At 36.4% G+C, this 15,376-nt stretch overlaps 1 protein-coding gene across 2 annotated transcripts in view; it reads right to left on the bottom strand.

Moving 5' to 3' along the window:
- klhl29 (kelch like family member 29) overlaps positions 1-15,376 on the bottom strand; it is an 89,795-nt gene that overhangs the window by 37,623 nt on the left and 36,796 nt on the right. The window lies entirely within an intron of this gene.

The following is a 15,376-nucleotide window of genomic DNA, read 5'->3' on the forward strand; positions in this document are numbered from 1 at the left end:
TAAAATGGCTAAATTTGACAATTTCTCGTATATAAGTCGCCCCCTGATTCACAATTTTCATCTCCATCGACTGGTGAATGTCCAACATAGTACAATCTGTTAGTCCTGGCCAACGGATGGAATTATACCATTTTAAATACAGTAAAGTATTTTAAAAGTCATAGAAATAGTTATAGAAAGTCTTGTGCGCGTATAAGCCTTACCCTTGATTCAGTCATTTTTTCAAGTTACAAATACGGCTTATATGTGAGAAAATACAGTAAACAGCCTGTATGTCCAACATAGTATGACCTGTTAGTCCTCGCCAAAGGATGGAATTATACAATGTAAGGTACAGTAAAGTCTTTTAAAAGTCTCTAATTTAGGATATTATCTCAATTTTAAATCTACATCGACAGGCAAAACAACGTAATAGTTTTACGTACAACTAACCCACACAGACAAGTAAAATTAAATAACTAAAGGATGAATTATCACACTAGAAAAACACAATAACCTTAATGAAAACATCGGGAGTGGCAATTCGAGTCTGGAAATAAACGACTAAGCTTTTACGTACAAAAACTTCTGTAAATTTCCTCCGATATACCACAGCTGCATCTCTCTTAAGAATTTTTCCCCAACATCCCCCACCCTAAAACACAAAAGCATTCCTCTCCATCTCTTGACAGCAAGCCGCCAACTCGGACGAGAGCGAATTAGTTTGGACTCTGGCGAAAAAATGATATGGTTCTCGCCTCCAATCATCCGCGGCGTCTAACACCCCTTTACACCGTGAATAGAGCCCCTAGAGGTGGTGGGGGGCGGGGGTCCACGAAGTAGACAAAGGCCAACCTCCCTCAGAGACAGGCGGACACACCTGAATGCCTGATTGGGGAGCTAATCGGCAGTTGCTTCCAAGACGAGTTGGAAGGGCTAGAGGATTCGCCCCGGGAAGACCCGTGAAACTAAAATGGCGTAGGCCATTCTTCGGCACCGAGGGGACGCCATAGCTACGTCTCAATACGTGGCGAGGGATGTCAAGGGGTGTAACAAAGACTTTAGATAGCTCTGGATCTTGGGTCGCCGGGAGGGCGAGTTCAGGATGGGTGTAGCTTGATTTTGATTGGTTGCTGGGCGGCCTAGAAACGAGGAGTTTTCGACCAATCGGGGTTCTTGGGAAAGTCGACCAATGGGAGGATGACAACGCTTTGGTGGTGCCAAGAAAAGTTGAGAGGCGAGATGGGATTGGTGGGGATGAAATGACGTGAAGTTGGTTGCCGAACTAGGAGCCATTTTGGGGTTCGTTTTGATGAGGCCGAGGCTTGACGCCATTTTCTGAGATCGCCGGGATTTTCTAAATGCGATGGTTGGAAGGGAAAATATTGTGGGAAAAATTTGGGTTGGACATTTTTGTTCCATTTGGAATTAATTAAAAGGGACACGAATGTAGAACAAAATTGAACAAGAGTTTAAAGCATGTTTTGAGAAATTGTTGTGAACCTGAAATATTTTCTTGATTTTGAAATACATTTTAGCATTTGTATTCTTTAGAAATGTTGAATAAATATATTTTTTGGTCATAGTATTAGCAAAACTAATATACTATCTATTGTTAAATTATGTATTGCATTATTGTCTTATACACCAAAATAATATATTTTAAAGCCATTAGCTACTATAGATATGTTTTTTAAAGTTAATTTTGAACATCAATATATTTTGTAACATTTTTCTACATTTGTTTTTATTCTATTATATTTTCAATGGTGTTAATATCCTGTATAGTACCCCAAAAACATGTATTTATTTGATCATTTTGATTATTATCAGTGTATTGAAAGTTAAAGTTAAAAAAAGGAATAACAATGTTCTCATGCTGCAGTTTTAAAAGATTTAACGGTAAATTGGCGCTTGCTTAATTGGCTGGAAAACAAACCACCGCGAGTTGATCAATAATTCAATATACAACTTGACTTTTATGTTTTTGTTCCATGTGTGGAGACGGCACATATTTTACGATGTACATTAAATATTACATTAAATCAAGGTATTACAGTATTTATACTGCTTTTCCAGTTGAGTTTTAGCCTAAATTTTAAAACAAATAAGGATTTTATTCTGTAAAATAAATTATTTTATTCCTGTACATTATTTTTAGTGCATATTTCAGTTATAATTATAAAGTCAATGTCTTCTTAATTCTTAGGTTAAGAAGTATTTCGTTTTAAATGTAATTGCTGCTAAAGCTAAATTAAATTCTTTTGTTGGCATTTTTTTACTTCAAAAAAGCCAATTAGTAGGTTTCATTATTATTAAATATGCCTATACTGCAAATTAATATTAGATTTAAGTGAATATATCTAAAAAAGATGAAGAAGGAATTAAAAACAATGGGAATTTAAAGCAGTACATTCTAAAAATCATTTTAAAAGTACTTCAAAATGTTACGTTTGTTGTATTTTCAATGGATTTCAACATCTAAATTAGAATTCTATTATTTACAAACTATTTCAGATTAATGATTTAATTTAATTCATAAAAAACAATCTGGCAGATAAAATTAATTAAATAATTTTCATTTACTGCATAAAAACTAGATTTACTTTATACAAAACTAATTTACTACAATGCACATATTTTATACCGAATTAAAACAAAAACTATACTTTATTTTACACCCTATCTGGTTACTTTACCTAATTTAAATCCACATTATCCGCATTTTAATCCACCTTTTTAGCTCCAATCGCCTAAAACAAAAGCAAGAAATATTCCCCTCCATTTTAAAACATTAAAATCCCCAAATCAAAGGCTTGCAAATGTTTTTTTGGCATAAAAAACAAGCGCGGATCAAAGCCGTCGGCGTCCTTATTTCATCGTCCAATAGCGTTCCAACCATTCCCCAATCATCCGCATTTATCCCGCAGGAAAACTCTTCACTTTCGTCGTCCGTGATGTCTTATTTTGAAATCCTCTTCTTGCTATAAAAAGTTAAGAAGCCATTTGTCAAGGGCCCAACATGAGGTGGCTTCGGGGTCACAAAAAAACTACATAGGGGTCAGAATCCTGGGTCTTAAAGGTCCAGAGGTCAAGACCGCACTCCAAGTACTATCTCAAGTGGGGACTAAGTCTGGCAGGGACCCCCGAAGGAGTGGGGCGTAGGGGGCGTGGCTTAAATGCTAGCTTAGGGGCCCTGTTATCATACAAAAAAAAACTCAATGGGAAAAACGAAGACTAAATTAATACGTATAGTCTAGAAATGATGACTAACGATTCAGGAACAGAACTAAAAGCATTTTAAAAACCTGAACCTGGATCAGAGACATCTTCAATTGTAATTATAGCCCCGCCCACGTTCTCCTACTGACAACTGTGAGAGTTTGATGACCTCACAAACATAAAAAGTATAATTATCGCCTTCAATACGTTGTCGTTTTGGCCAAGAGGGACGGGAAAAAAATGGCGTTTTCGACATTTTTTTGGCATCATCGGCTATTTGGAAAAGGCTGTCACACCTTTTCAGCCCACACTCGAGTTTTTTCCAGGACTGGAAGAAGGACTTCAACTAGGGAATTTGCGGAATAATGACATCTACTTGGCGTGTGGTTTTCAGCTAACGGCAAATGTGTCAAAATTTACTTTCCGATAGTTTTGAGTGAATGTCTGGACCTTCACATTTGAGCAAAATAAAGAAATAAATCAATATTCTACATACGATGGAACGATTTAATAGCTTTATTCCATCTATTTTACATTTCGCTTCCCTCATTATTTTACACCGTTCCCTTATGAACAAAAAAAAAAACGGAATACTGCTGACTAGTACAGTTTTAAAAACGGAAAATGGACCTATATATATTTATTAAATCATATATGACCCTAAATTAAAAAACATCCGCGTTTTCATACTTGCAAATTATCCTGGGGTTAATTATTTGCGAAACCACAAAATGTAAATTCGACAGGCAAAAAAAATGTGGTCTAATCAGAGGGGAGCGCGTCGAATTAATTAATTGTCAGATCGGTTTTAAGCGTGGGTGGGGAAACAGGTCTACCATTGGTTGATGGGGGGGGAGCCAATTAGAGGGCAAGGGAGTGAGGGCCAATCACAAATTAGAGAAAATTAACGTGCTGGAATACACCCTGGATACCAAAAAACTGCAAGTCTATTAAAAAGAGTCAGAATTGCTGAAAAAATGGAAATAATTAATTCAAACTAGTTTTTATGGGCTTTAAAAAACATCAGTAAAATAGATAAATAATATTCATAAACATTGAGTACTTTACTCTTGACTGTTACTCCAAATATTTGTATATTTTAAGTTTTTTGGAGGAACCAGCTATACTGTGAATTTCATTTTTGTACATACTATCAATGAAAGCAACTTACCAGTAGATGGCAAAAATATTTGCTCTTATATATTACATTATGTGGAAATATTTACACTATAAGCCCATGTTTAGGTTAAGAAATATGTGTTGCAGTAATTGGTAAAGGAAAATATGAATGGAAACTACTGCCAAATACTTAAAAATATTACAAAAAAAATCCCATTTTGCTAATAGCGATAAACACAAAGTGAATATTTTTCTTGTTTTGTGATACAAGTATATTTTGAGATAGCCTAAGCAACTCTTTAATTAAAAAAAACTATTGATTTTACTTGATCATTTTAACTACAAATGGGATATTTTTTTGTGCCCTGTCAGCAGTCAAAGTGAAGAACAAAAACGGCGCCAGAGATTGATTGGTCGCCGTCAGTGTTGTTTTTACAACCAACGTTATAAACGTCACTCGTTGAAATACTAACTTAATGTAATTGAATTAAAAGCGGGTAGAAGACAAGTGCAGTACTCTGTTTTAATGAAAAACCTGACGAGCTACGACTATATTAACTGTCACACGATATTAGCAAGTAAAAAATAATGATAATAATCGTTAAGATTTACCTAGATTCCAAACCATTGCGAAAAATCCTATTTCGAAGTACTTGGACTATTTGCTGACCCCATCTTGGACCACCAAAAAGGTCTACAATGACTTTCAGCGTTAGTTGCCCTTCAAACGCGAATAGCGTGGCGACTCGCCACATTTTCTCGGTAAACACAATAACAACATTTTCATGTCAGCTGAGCCCTTTAAGGATAAATGTCAGCCACCAATACAGGCGGGCGGGCGGACACCGACCTAAAAGTCAAAGCGGCCCAAGCGGGAAGGTTAGCAAAGAGGGCAACGCAACTCGTGCATTTTCGTCCAATTCGAACATTTTTATTTCATTATTTTGGGTGTATCTTTTATGTATGGCAGCTGTGACCTTCTAATTTTTCTTTTTTTTTTTTTTTAGCTGGCGAGCCCTGAAGACAAACAAAACATTTAGAGCGTTGAGAGATGCTAATATAAAAAAATACAACAATAAACGGCTTGCTTGCAAAAGTTCTCATCTGGCGTAATATTATATGTATGTATATCATATTGTAGTATTAGAGTTTTTGCTATACCAGGTTCAACTTCTGTTATGTTTGCATATCAGTCGATAGTATCATCTTATCAACGTAGTACTTTTTGAAGTGGAAATTTCTGGAGAAAAATGTTAATAAAAATCAAGTATTTATAGGAAGCGTGTTTTATCAAGGTTGGAATATTTAGCCTAATAATACAAATATGAAATGGAGAAAGTATTTTATAATTGGAGAGTATTCAACTTACCCTTAATGGCAGTCGTTACCTGGGGGAAATAAATTATAGTACTGAGAGGGATTTTAAAAAGTATTCATTTAGATATTTAGATCTATATTTATTTATATATTCATTTATTTATAATTGTATTTTTTAATTTATCTAGATATTTATGTAGCAATTTTTGTTTAACTATGTATTTATTTAGCTATTTATTTAGATATATTTATTTAGATATTTATTTATTATACATTTATTTATTTATCTAGCTATATTCATCTATATATTTATTTACTTATTTAGATATATATTTACAGATGTATTTACTCATTTATTTGTATATATATATTTATTGATTAACTTATGTATTACTTATTAATCTGTCTAAAAATGTCTTTTGCTGTGTCTGTATTCTCACCCTCACCTTACTATGACAATAAAATATCCCAAATACGGCATGAATAAAGTTATCCAAACCAAAATAGTAAATATTATTTAAGAGACACCATAAAAAATACTGTTACTACATCGCAATTATTCATAGAATCTATAAAAAAAAACTATTTTTCCAGATGACAACTTAGTTCCGCGATTGTCCGAATTACATATCAATACACGTCGTGCGTCCGATCCCATGTGTTACAATTTACTATCCATAATAGTAGCATAACATATCGACGGCCCGTTAGCCCAGCCGTGTCCTCATCTGGCCTATGATAAAAAGGTCAATAATTCTGTGAGTCCGCTTGGTTCAATACTTAGCGTCACGCAAGCGGCGATTTTGCCAGCGCGCAAAGATATCTCGATTGCAGTCGGGATCCGTTATCGTCTGTCTACGTCGCAGACAAACTATCCATCTTCCCCGCGCCGACCTTGTTGCTTACTCCCAGGAATAATAAGATGGAAAGGGGGTGCTATCCCTGCTAATGTCTGCTCTGGTCATTAGTATTTATTAGATGTCCCACATGCATTATCAAAGCCATTTAAAAGTTTCCCAAGCTGAAGTTGGACTGGAACATGGCCGACGCCGGAGAACAGCTTTCTAAGGCGGCGATTGTGTGGCAATCGTGTGGCAATTAGACCATCGTTTGGGACCAAACGTGTGCGTGACATCTGCTATGTTTACCAATGGCGGCCAGAGGCAAGTAAAGTAGTCTTAATTCATTTTGTAATCACGCTCTTAATTCAATTTAATCACATAAAAAAATCCATTCTACGGGAAATTTAGATAACAAGAGTCGTAGTTTGCGTAGAATGTACGTTGGATTTAATAAGTATTCGAGTGAATTAGCGAAAAATGTCTATAGTTGTGCGATATTTCTTTTTAAATTAGAAATGATGATTTAAACTTACTCGCAGTACTGCAATTCTTTTAAGAAACAAAAAAAATAGTGTATGTTTTGGAGAAATTTTACAGATTTTCCAAACAGAAAAACGTGGGGACGCCAACAATTTTAGCACAAAAACTCTACTTTTTCTGTGTCTGTATTCTCACCTTCAATGTTGTTGTTAGCAGTCCGCAATTGAAGTAAAGTTTGTTAAGCCCAAAACTGCAAATTTCTTTGCCTAATAGAAAAATTATGATACATGTTAAATATTTACATTGTAGCTCTACAACATTTTCAAACCGGATTTAACCAGTTACATACAAAGCCCTCAATGGTCAAACTTCAATACTTGTAAGAAACTGATGTCATTTTATAGTCCTGTAAGGTCACTTTCCTTTCCTGACCGCATTTTATTTAACGTCTCTCTCACACAATATTAAAAACGAACTATGATAGAGTCTTTCGATTTGTAGCAAATCGTGGAGGGCACTGCAGACATTAAAAATGGTATTAAAAAGATTTGTTAAGGCAGATTTCCCACATAGAACGGTTTATATTTCATCTTAAGTGTCTGTTTGTTCGCTCTATATTGTTATCGTAAAATGCAGTTTTTATAAATATACTTGACCTATTAACTAGGTCAGCATTCCAAATGCTGATGTAATACAATATTAAGTGAAGTTATGAAGTAATATAGTGTAGCATTAACCTCTGCACCAAGTGATAATTTGGAAAATGGAGACTGAATGATTTTGTTTTAATTCTGTGGTTACGATAAACTCATTGAAATTCATATTGAGGCAAGCTATTAAAAATAAACACTTGAGAGCGGCATTCATATTGAGAATCCGATTTCAAAATATCACTGAAGCCAATATTTAAAAGAATGTGCAAATAAGCTCTCCAGATGGAGTTTAAGTTCTTTGTGGTATGTTTGTTTGAGATTGACTAGCAAAATGAAGAAACGAGCATTTGTTTAAGTTACCGTGACTGGAGTCTGTAAACGGCTCCTTGTACCTGTTTGGGGTGTAAAAATCAACATTATTTAATGGCTGAATTCATGGAAAAACTCTGAGAAGTTTTTTTTAGGAGGTTAGTAAGCACAGACGCACCCCGAAGCCATTGGACTCCAGCTGTTTCTACATCTTTCTCCCCTCTTTAACAGCTCCCACTTCACTTTGCTAACTAAATATATTACGGGCTATTAAAACTGCATTGGAGGAAATTGCATTTTTTTCTTCTTAGCAAATTATCTTTGAAAAATAAGCAGTCAACTTAAGAAAGAAGTCGTCGTCAATATGGAGAAGTAGTCAGCATGAGTAAGTGGTAGCATGAGTAAGTGGTAACAAAAGTGGGTAGAAAAATTGAGTAAAGTGGTTAGCAGCCTATGGAATTTCAGTGTAGTATAAAATAAGTCTTGATTAAGTGCTTGAGTTGAGTAGGGGGACGGGTATTGGGAAGAAACTGATCTGGAGTCTGTTTGTCTTGGCTGTTATGGATAAGTAGTCGGCATGAGTAAGTAGTAGCATAATTAAGTAGGTAGAAAAAAATACTAAAGTGGTTAGCAGCCTATGGAATTTTAGTGTAGTAAAAAATAAGTCTTGATTAAGTTGATTGAGTTGAGTATTGGGGAAAGAAACTGATCTGGAGTCTGTTTGTCTTGGCTGTTATGGTCCAACTAGAGGGCAGCAGGTTGTTTAGTTTTTTAAATTTATTATTATTATGAGGATACTGTTCCTATGGTGAGTATAAGACTGCTGGGAAATATTAGCAACGGGGGTGCCATGCCTCCAACGGAAGTGACTTGTCGATGAAAGTGCAGTATGGAGGTGGAAAGGGGACGGCTCCCAGGATGTGATTATGCATGTACAACCTGATCTGTCAGGTTGGGCCGCTGATGTTCAGGAGCTTTATCTCCGAGATCCCAGTGATTAATGAAGCCGCCGCCGCAGCCGCCGCGCGGTACACGCGAGGCGGTGGGCGAAGGATGATCAATCTTAATGAGCTATACGCCATCCTAGCGTTAAGTATGGACCCATATAAAGCGCGGGGGCTCCTGGCGGGAGCGCCTCGCTTTTAAAAGGCGATAACGAGGACGGACGAGGGGAAAGCGGGTGACGGCTTTTTGTATTTGACGAACTCCAATGCACTTTATTCTTGCTACTTTGACACGCTTATCTTAACTAAAGATAGAGTGATAATAAATAGGAATAATAGGCATGAAGAAAAAATATTTTTCGGACTATAAGTCGAAGTAGTCAACAAATTCACAATGAAGAGCAAAAAACTGGTCTATAAGTTACATTTTTGTTGGGGCCTAGATGTACTAGAAAGTTTTGGAAGGGAGTTAAGCTTATTTTAACTAAAGATAGAATGCTAACGAATAGGAAGAGTATTAAAAATAGATAAACTTTTCGGACTATTAGTCGCAGTAGTTAAATAATTCACAAAGACGAGCAAAAAACTGGTCTATAAGTTACATTTTTGTTGGGGTGTAGATGTACTAGAAACTTCTAGATAGAAGCCACACATATCTTAACTAAAGATAATGTTAAAGAATAGGAATAGGCATAAAAATAAAAATAAATCGGACTATAAGTCGCACTAGATCATAATGATGAGCAAAAAAACTGGTGTATAAGTTCAATTTTTGAGGGGGATTTTATGTATTTTTATTTAACTCTAGCCTAAGAAAAAAAATATAAGTTGTTCGGAATTAGAGTGAAAACAAAATGAAAGACCTGAGTATAAGTCGCAGGCATGCCAAACAACGAAAAAAGTGCCGAAAATTCAGTGATAATCGATGGTTAAAATTGACATGCAAACATTACTCTGTTTTTAAGAGGTTAAAATAATTACTATCAAGGGATTGCTAAGCATTCTGCTCATTATCACTGTGGAGTGATGTATAAAAGCAACTACACGGATAATGGCGGCACGAAAGCACCACCGCACCGAATCTATTTGCCACCCTGTCAGCAACTCCCGCGTGTGCATATTTTACACCACATCTGTCTCAGTTCCACTCAAGCTGGTGTACAATTTTTTTTCACAGGCTTCAACACAGGAAACAAAACTGGCAAGGGAGAAGAGAAGAAAAAAAATATCGGACGAGCTTTAATGAAGCCTGCCGTGATTAATGGACTTGGCGAGTCCATCGTTAAATGACTCGCGATGACTCACTGGAACTCTTCTGAAATTTAAATGACGAAGAATGTCGGACTGATATTGCTGAGGCATGTTTAGCTTGGAATTTACCATCAGATAAGATACAAAGCTAATGCTAACGGTCACATTGACTTACGATGTATGTATTTTGAATTTTTGGATTTTTAAGTACCATATTTTCCCATATATAAGGCGCACTGGTTTATAAGGCACACCCCTCAATGAAGGACATTTTAATAAAAATCATATATAAAAGTACACTGGATTATAAGGCACTGTCTATTTTGGAGAAAATGTAGTATTTTGAGTTTTTGGATCATTTCAAAGTGTACACTGTATATAATAACAGTGGGTGGGATTTTTTAAGTACTGTATTTTCAAAACTCTAAGGCGCACTCTCAATGAATGACATTTTAAAAAAAGGCTCACTGGATTATAAGGTGCTCTGTTTATTTGGTAGAAAATGTACGACTTTTTGTTTGTTTGCTATGCTCACCGCAAAGAAAAGTAATCGGCAGTAAACGAGTAAGTCTGACTGAATTTTAAGATACACAATTGGATGGGAAAGCACTGCGTTGATCTTAACTCGGCGGGGCATCTTAATTGCGTTCACAGGGGGCGCCGGTTGCTTGGCTGATAAGGTCTGATGTGAACTGACTGGAAGATGAACTCCCGGGGCAGACGGGGATCCCGAGTGTCGCCACGCGTCGCCGCCCGTGGATGCCTAAAGTGAGCCTATTGGTTCCTCGGGTGAGTTGATTTCATTTATTTCTGTGGGCAGAAGACCGACCGGTAGGGGCAAACGTTCAGTGTCAGATCGGAATCTTGTTTTTCAAAATGGACATGTCAAACCACACAATGAAAGAGTGCTCTGGGTTGAAAAATTAGGGGGAGGGGGGCAAGCCAGGAAAAGAATATGGAGGAGAATATTTCTGTCCAGAGATGAAAAATTCATGTTGGACAAGTTTGGAGAAAGAGCAAATGGGGCTTTAGTGTTTAAAATGGACTTATTCGATTTATACCCAAGTCATTTAAAATGGATGTTCGCCTACCTTAGAACAACCTTAGCTTCATATAACTTTAAATCAAGTAATATAAGGAGTTTTATTTTGTACTACAATGAATTTAATTCTGGGATATTACAATGTACAATTTAATTTTTGTAGTATAACGATGTACAATTTAACGTTCGTGGTATTACAACATAAGATTTAACTTTCGTAGTATTATCAGGTACGATTTAACTTTCATAGTATTACGAGGTACGATTTAACTTTCGTAGTATTAGAAAGTACGATATAATTTTCATAGTATTACGAAGTACAATATAATTTTCATAGTATTACAAAGTACAATTTAATTTTCGTAGTATTTTATGATGTAAGATTTAATTTTCGTAGTATTACAACGTACAATTAAATTTTCATAGTATTACGACTTTTACCTCGTAATATTACAATAATTGCCTACCATCTGGTAATATTGTGACTTGAATCTAATATTTGGACGATCCTATTTATTCTTTTATCCGGCAACTGAAATCACATCAATAAAAAAACATATTTCCCAATCCCTCAGCCCTAAAAAACAAGTCCACAATCCCTGATTTATGTTCTTTTTAAGTACTTAAAGGCATTTATATCAATCCAATTGCCGGACACGTCCTTGCTGAGCTCAACACTTACTTCCCCGCGACTGACATTCATCAGGACGCCGGCATTGATTTGAACGAGGCGTTCAATAGCCCCGGTCGGCCTGGCCGACTCGGCCTATGGCCCGCGTTCTTTACGAGACCTTTAATCAACTATGTCAGTCACTGACTCTCAGCGCGGAGTGCGTCCGGGCCAGCTGCGCCCGTTATTTGAGTTCAATGGAAGGAAGAGAGAAAAAAAAAAAAACAACGTAAAGAGGAGGGGAAGCGAACGCTGTCGACAGACGGGTATTACCAGGAGTGCCTGCTGTGGGCGGCGAAACAAGGTGGGCAAAATTATAGAGCGGCGACTGAAACATCACAGCGGGAGAGGAAGTTAAAAGTGCACACAAAGCAGACGGCAGGCACGCCGCCGACGTTTCCCTTTTGCCCGTTTCAATGCAATTCATTCAGAATATGTCCATGGCGTTCTGTAAAATTGACATCAGATCAGTGACATAAGCAAACAAGAGTGATAGGCTATGGATGTATAATGCAGATTTTAAAAAAATAAGGTAAAAACTATAGTCCTACCTCAGATAACTGATGCATAATTTAACTATGAGCATTTATTTTGCAGAGTAAAGACAGCATTGTAAAAAAATAATAATGATAACCAAAGGTCCTACCTCAAATAACTGCATTATGCATATATTAGCTATAAGTTTTGCATAGTAAAGACAGCATTGTATTTATTTTTTTTTAAACTAGTGTTCCCTCGATTATCAAGACTTTACTTACCATGAATTTACGTATTGGGATTTTTTTCTGCTATTAATTTATTTTTTTTTAAACATTTTGTTTGTTTAAAGTTCGTGAAAATATGAAAATCCATGTTGAATTTCATAAGTGGAAGCTACTCTTGGTACTAGGACTTAGCCCTGAAAAAATGGTAGTTATATATTAATCATGATTTTCAAGGGATTACAGTACTTGAATTTTGTGCTACTTTTACTAGAATGGTAATTTTACTGAATTTACTGTTGTAAAATAAACCACACTATGACACACTTAATAATTAACAAGTCTCAACTACTAGTACTGCTATAAACTATACTTTAAATGAGGTTGTCAGTTTCAACTATGCAGAGGGAAAACATACAAAATAATATTTTTACTTTACAGTTTCCATAGCTTAGTTTCTTTGGTTTCTTTTTAAAGTACATTGACAGTCTTTGATCCCTTTATACGTACAACATACGGCATGGTATGTTTGCCTTACAATTGGACAACAGAGCGGCTAACGTGACTCGGGCTCGTATCGACAGTGGTGCACGCGGAGGATAAAACGTGCTCATTGAAGCAGAGCGAAGACAAATTGCTGCCTTTGAAGCAAAGCGGGATCAAAAGACCAGGCGCAATTTCTGCCACTGTGTTGTTTGCGCCTTGTCATCTGACAAAATATCCCCACCCAGAAGCAAACACACTTAGCGGCCCGTTGGATTAGGATGCCGTGGGCATCAGTCCGCCTCGCCATCAAATGCCAAAAACGCTACAACCTTCCTTGCCGACATGTCCTTGGGCGAGTAACTTGTTAAGATACGACGACAACACTCAAGAGGACGTCTCAGCTCTTTGCCAAGCAATCACTTGAAAACGTCAGCGAGCAGTCATTGGGCATCTTATCCTGTAAACTGTTCTACAAGATAGGATACAAATTTATCGATCGTTTTGGGACGTTTTTGTCGCCGGTCTTTTGGTCCCCCCGGTCTTTTGGTGGTTTACAGTTGAAACCAGCTCTCAAAATTATATTCATGAGAAAGAGTTTAATATCTAAGAGAGAGAGATTTTAATATCTGAAAGAGACTTTAATATCTAAAAGAGAGTTTAATATCTAAGTAGTTTATTATCTAAGTACTGTTTAATATCTAAGTACAGTTTAATATCTAAGTACTGTTTAATATCTAAGTTTACTGTTTAATATCTAAGTACTGTTTAATATCTAAGTTTACTGTTTAATATCTAAGTATACTGTTTAATATCTAAGTACTGTTTAATATCTAAGTACTGTTTAAGATCTAAGTACTGTTTAGTATCTAAGTACTGTTTAGTATCTAAGTACTGTTGAAACCAGCTCTCAAAATTATATTCATGGAAGAAAGTTTAATATCTAAGAGAGAGTTTAATATCTAAGTACTGTTTAATATCCAAGTACATTTGACTGACGACCAAACGAACCTAAAAAAATAAATAATCTTGAGTTTCAGTTTTGAGAGAATTTGGCAGCCAATCAGTTAACTGTAGTACATTTTACGGAAAATGTTGAGTTTAAACTACTTAAGGTACCTGAAGTCTACTTTACGTTGAGTCTCTTGCTTTAACTAAATTTTTTTCTTTAAAATTTAAGTGAAATTGCTTAACGTGAACTTTCAAGTCTGTCTTTAACTTTTTAGCCACTACTCTTATAATTACAAAAAAAAAATTAAGTCTCTGAACCCATGGACTTGTTCTGACCTCTCAGATTTGCAGGTTTATTGATATTTTACCATTCTAGCAGGTGTTAAACGGCGCTGCCATTTAGGTTAATTGAGTGAAAATGTAATAATTGCAAAAGATGGTTCCGTTCCTTCAGGCGGACAAATTTGGGTTTTGCCACGCCGTAACCGCCATCAAACTATAACGTTCTAGGCTTCTTAGTAGGAGGTCAACTCTGCCGCCGTACGCGTATAGGCTTAATGGATCGTGACAGCCTATTCAACATGCCGGAGGCAGCAAAAAATTCTCATTTTATAGAGCCAAGAATCCTGTCTAATTATCCGTTTGCAATTCTACCTACAGTCTCATTTCAATGTAGCGCAGGCAGGCCGCAAAATAATTGCTTTTCTGCAATCTACGAGTTCATTTGCCTTTGTTTTATTGATCGCAATGAGTCGGGGATGTGGCAAGGGGGGGCTACGGCGGCGTGCGTTGGGAGGGGGGAAAACAATCTAAACCTAAATGAAAAGCTTCATTAAATGTGAAAATTGTACCGGGAATTGCGAACATCTGTTTCTGACATGTCTCTTTCGTCATAAACTCCAAGGTCGAAACAAGACGGGAGATTCAACCAGCGGGTCGTGAATCAACTTTGCCGGGTTTTGGGATTGGGGGAGGGGGAGGTAAATAGTCGTAAATAGTTGAAGTGGATTCGCATTGGTGGTTAAGGTTAGCTTGCTTCTTAAGAGAACTCAATTAGAAGTAGTTGAAGCCAATTCAATGTCTGATTAACCGAAATTTGAACCCACCGTAAGCACCCACCCACCCAACGGAAAGTTTGTCAGGGCGCCTTATAATCCAGTGTGCTTTATATATGGAAAAACATTTAAAATGTGTCATTCATTGAGGGTGAGCCTTATAATCCAGTGTGCCTTGTATACTATTTAAATTGAGTTAACTATTGATCTCAATTAAAAACTGATAGTGCTAACATACATGCATAAATATACAGTATTAAAATGTGTCATAAATTGAGGGTGCGCCTTACAATGTGGTGGGCCTTATAAACTATTTTAATTGCAAGTTAACTATCGATCACAATTTAAAACTATAGCC

This window comes from Stigmatopora nigra, chromosome 2 (assembly GCF_051989575.1).
Source record: "Stigmatopora nigra isolate UIUO_SnigA chromosome 2, RoL_Snig_1.1, whole genome shotgun sequence".
In the NCBI taxonomy this organism is placed as follows: domain Eukaryota; kingdom Metazoa; phylum Chordata; class Actinopteri; order Syngnathiformes; family Syngnathidae; genus Stigmatopora; species Stigmatopora nigra.